Source organism: Pristiophorus japonicus, chromosome 6 (assembly GCF_044704955.1).
Source record: "Pristiophorus japonicus isolate sPriJap1 chromosome 6, sPriJap1.hap1, whole genome shotgun sequence".
In the NCBI taxonomy this organism is placed as follows: domain Eukaryota; kingdom Metazoa; phylum Chordata; class Chondrichthyes; family Pristiophoridae; genus Pristiophorus; species Pristiophorus japonicus.
This window is the reverse complement of record NC_091982.1, coordinates 201,893,304-201,898,394: the sequence shown is the minus strand read 5'-3', so window position 1 is coordinate 201,898,394 and position 5,091 is coordinate 201,893,304. Positions and strand designations below refer to the sequence as shown.

General features: G+C 48.2%; 1 non-coding gene across 1 annotated transcript; it reads right to left on the bottom strand.

The window, feature by feature from the left end:
* Positions 1–882: 882 nt before the first annotated feature.
* trnay-gua (transfer RNA tyrosine (anticodon GUA)) lies at positions 883–974 on the bottom strand. The gene is given in 2 exon segments: positions 883–918; positions 938–974. It is a non-coding gene; the product is annotated as a tRNA-Tyr (tRNA).
* Between the last annotated feature and the right edge of the window lie 4,117 nt (positions 975–5,091).

Here is a 5,091-nt window from a genome sequence, read left to right as displayed (position 1 = left end):
CGGCTTCAACGGTGCTGTCCTGATATGTTTGATGCCATTACCCTACATGAACTCCCGGAATTCATAGCTAGTGAAACACGGGCCGTTGTCACTAACCAGGATGTCTGGCAAGCCGTGGGTCGCAAAGAGCGCATGCAGACTTTCCACAGTGGTGGATGTTGTGCACGAATTCAATATGATGCACTCGATCCATTTCGAATACGCATCAACAACAATGAGGAACATTTTTCCCATGAACGGGCCTGCGTAGTTTACGTGAATACGTGACCATGGACTGGTGGGCCAGGGCCACAGGCTGAGGATTTCTTTGAGGATATAACGAGCATGGTGGATAGAGGTGTACCGATGGATGTGGTGTATTTAGATTTCCAAAAGGCATTCGATAAGGTGCCACACAAAAGGTTACTGCAGAAGATAGAGGTACGCGGAGTCAGAGGAAATGTATTAGCATGGATAGAGAATTGGCTGGTGAACAGAAAGCAGAGAGTCGGGATAAATGGGTCCTTTTCGGGGTGGAAATCGTTGGTTAGTGGTGTGCCACAGGGATCGGTGCTGGGACCACAACTGTTTACAATATACATAGATGACCTGGAAGAGGGGACAGAGTGTAGTGTTACAAAATTTGCAGATGACACAAAGATTAGTGGGAAAGCGGGTTGTGTAGAGGACACAGAGAGGCTGCAAAGAGATTTGGATAGGTTAAGCGAATGGGTTAAGGTTTGGCAGATGGAATACAATGTCAGAAAGTGTGAGGTCATCCACCTTGGGAAAAAAAAAAGTAAAAGTAAATATTATTTGAATGGGGAGAAATTACAACATGCTGCGGTGAAGAGGGACCTGGGGGTCCTTGTGCATGAAACTCTTTTGGAGGAGTACACTAGCTCCTTCGAGCCGGAATTGAACCAGCGACCTAAGGATGACTTTGCTGAGTATTCCACTACAGTCCTCCGCTCTACCAACTGAGCTATCGAAGGGAAGCGGCTAAGGAAATATTAATTCTGGAAGAACAATATCCCCGACATGATTTGAACACACACCCTTCTGATCTGGAGTCAGACACACTACCGTTGCACCACGAGGCCTGAATCTCAAAAAGTTAGTTTGCAGGTGCAGCAGATAATCAGGAAGGCAAATGGAATGTTGGCCTTCACTGCGAGAATGATGGAGTACAAAAGCAGGGAGGTCCTGCTGCAACTGTATTGGGTATTGGTAAGGCCGCACCTGGAGTACTGCGTGCAGTTTTGGTCACCTTACTTAAGGAAGGATATACTGGCTTTGGAGGCGGTACAGAGACGATTCACTTGGCTGATTCCGGAGATGAGGGGGTTACCTTATGATGATAGATTGAGTAGACTGGGTCTTTACTCGTTGGAGTTCAGAAGGATGAGGGGTGATCTTATAGAAACATTTAAAATAATGAAAGGGAAAGACAAGATAGAGGCGGAGAGGTTGTTTCCACTGGTAGGGGAGACTAGAACTAGGGGGCACAGCCTCAAAATACGGAGGAGCCAATTTAAAACCGAGTTGAGAAGGAATTTCTTCTCCCAGAGGGTTGTGAATCTGTGGAATTCTCTGCCCAAGGAAGCAGTTGAGGCTAGCTCATTGAATGTATTCAAGTCACAGATAGATAGATTTTTAACCAATAAGGGAATTAAGGGTTACGGGGAGCGGGCGGGTAAATGGAGCTGAGTCCACGGCCAGATCAGCCATGATCTTATTGAATGGCGGAGCAGGCTCGAGGGGCTAGATGGCCTACTCCTGTTCCTAATTCTTATGTTCTTATGTTCTTATAAGTGGGGCCTCCCTGGGGGCATTGCCCAGCTGGGCACACGTCATGCACCTGCGAACACAGTGTACCAGGTCTGAGTCAATTCCCGGCCACCATACATGTGACCGGGCAATGGCCTTCATTAGCACGATGTCTGGGTGCTCGCTGTGGAGTTCCCTGATGAATGCTTCCCTCCCCTTCTGGGACATGACTATCTGGCTGCCCCATAGTAGGCAGTCGGCTTGGATGGAGAGCTCATCCATCCGTCTGTGAAACGGTCTGACCTCCTCAGGGCGTGCTCCGTGTGTGGGCGCCTAATCCCCAGTAAGGACACATTTCTTAATCAAGGATAGGAGGGGATCTCTGTTGATCCAGATTTTGATCTGGCGGGCTGTGATGGGGGAGCCTGCACTGTCAAAAGCATAGACAGCCATGACCATCTCAGCGCTTTGCTCCGGTGCCCCCTCAGTAGTGGACAGAGATAGCCTGTTGAGCGCGTCAGCGCAATTATCGGTGCCGGGCCGGTGCCGTCTGCTATAGTCATACGCAGCCAGCGTGAGAGCCCATTGCTGTACGCGAGCTGACACATTGGCATTGACAGCTTTGCTGTCTGACAACAGGGATGTTAAAGACTTGTGGTCCGTTTCTAACTCGAACCTTCGGCCAAAAAGGTACTGGTGCATCTTTTTCATCCGTTGACACATGCGAGTGCTTCCTTTTCAACCATCCCATATCCCCTTTCTGCTTGAGAGCGGGACCTGGAGGCATAAGCCACAGGTTGGAGTTGGCCCTCATCAATAATCTGCTGCAACACGCACCCAACCCCATAGGATGATGCATCACATGTCAAAACCAATTTCTTGCAGGGGTTCTACAGGGTCAACAGCTTATTAGAACAAAGCAGGTTCCGTGCCCGATTGAATGCCCGTTCCTGACAGTCCCCCCAAAACCAATCACACCCCTTACGCAGGAGCACATGTAGCGGCTCCAACAATGTGCTTAAGTTCGGCAGAAAGTTCCCGAAATAGTTCAAAAGTCCAAGAATTGAACGCAACTCCGATGTGTTGCCGGGACTGGGCATACGATGAATCGCCTCCGTTTTGGATTCGGTAGGCCGGATCCCATCTGCGGCAACCCTCCTGCCCAAAAACCCGACCTCTGGAGCCAAAAACACACACTTGGACTTCTTTAGTCGCAGGCCTACCCCATCCAATCGGCATAGCACCTCCTCCAGGTTGTGGAGGTGTTCGTCGGTGTCTCGACCCGTGATAAGGATGTCGTCCTGAAATACGATTGTTCCAGGGATGGATTTGAGCAGGCTTTCCATGTTCCTCTGAAAGAAAACGGCTGCTGAACGAATGCCAAATGGACACCTGTTGTAGACAAACAGCCCCTTGTGCGTGGTGATGGTGGTCAGTAGCTTGGATTCTTCGGCCAGTTCCTGGGTCATGTAGGCTGAAGTGAGGTCCAACTTGGAGAACAGCTTGCCGCCTGCCAGCATGACAAAAAGATCCTCTGCTCTCGGAAGCGGGTATTGGTCTTGTAGTGACACTTGGTTGATAGTGGCCTTGTAGTCGCCACAGATCCTGACCGAGCCATCTGTTTTTAGGACAGGGACGATGGGGCTTGCCCAGTCGCTGAATTCAATGGGCTAATTTATGCCCTCTCTTAGCAACCTGTCCAACTCACTCTCAATTTTCTCCCGCATCACATACGTGTAAGGGGTGGTTTGCAGGGGGTCAGCTTTCCCTTCTGACCTTATATGAGCGGTTCCGAATCGCTCCCACACCCTTGATTCTAGACACTGGAATTATGAAGGGACTGTGACAGACTTGGACAGACAATCGATTTCAAGGTAGGAAGCAGGTATGGCTTTATTGTGTTTACAAAGAAGTAAAAGGCACACCTTTAATAACACAAACACAGACCAATACACACTGAGGGGTACAACACATTGAATAAATTGTCCAATTACAGTCTGTGAGGAAAAGAATACAGCTTAAACTCTAAATGGGGTAAAAAGGCGAATGCAGATACATTTACACAAGTTATCCCAGCCTCCCTCCTCCCAATTCCCCTAACTAACAAAGTTATAGCTCTGGGGGGTTCAGGGGCTCTGCTCACCAATCCCTTTTGACAGTTGCCGGTGAATCGTGGTTTCGGGGTTCGCTGCACTTGGCCTTCTAGGCGAGCCGTACCCCGGTCGGAGGAGAGGACTTCGGACTGCGTAGTCTTCGGTTGGGGTGCGTCCTTTGATGCGGTAAGTTGCGTTTTGGATGTATGGGGTAAGTACCCACTTTCTTTGGTTAGGAATAGTTTAGTTAGTCCCTTTTGGTAATTTCTCACCCGTTGGTCGTTCCGAAGTAGATTGTAGAGTGGAAATAAATGTCGATTCTTCGGTTTTTGCTGAGTTGGTTTTGGTTGGTCGTTTACGCTGGTTGTGGTGGCTGACAACCTTCCGTTTCGTGGGCCTCGTGCTCGGTCAGTTCTTGAGGAGTTCTAGTTGTTTCCTTCACTGCTCCAGTTCTTCACTCCCCAGCTCCGGCTGCTTGTGTCTGTGTCTGTGTTCCAGTCTGTGCTCTGCTTCCCTCCTGTCTTCTGCTAGTTTCTATGTTCTTCTAGTCTGCGTGCTGCTCCTTGCTGGTCTTTTTTTTGTAAAAACTGGGGGATAGATATATTCCAAAAAAAAAGGCTCCGTTATCTCCCATCAAATCTCTTGGGCTCTGTTTGAACTGTTCTGTCCACTGATTCTCAAATGTCTCCTTTGTCAGCAGTAACTCGATTAGGGTGTGAGAATGTGCTATCACTGGTTTTGCATTGTTTTAGAATTGTCCAGTTTCTTGACCATGATTTCCATTGTGCTTAATTGGGTAATTCGATTATCTCTTAGAGGGTGAATAGTTCCCTCAGACAGTCTGGGGTCTTTAATACACGAATTTGGCCCCACCTCCTGTATTTGGTAACTCTTTTTTTTTTGCAGTCAAAATGTTGTAGAATCTTAAAATTGATATGCTCCTTCCCATAGATGTTTAGGGGATCTCAAGCTTCTGTAATTTAGGTCCATTTTGAATTCCCTTTCCCAAGAGTCCAAACACTGAGGGGGGGGGGTGGTCTCCATGAATGCATCCCCTTTTATCCCCGTAGGCTTCGTCTGCCCCTTTAAACTCATTTTAAAAGCCTAGAAAGGGATTCTTCTCCTCTGTAGGGGAAAGGTACCTGGAATCTTTGCGAGGTATTGGTAAATTCTACATTCCCCCCTGTGATACCATATCACTTATGGTATCATTCTTTGAGGTGAGCAAAGTTCCTGACTCCCAAGAGAT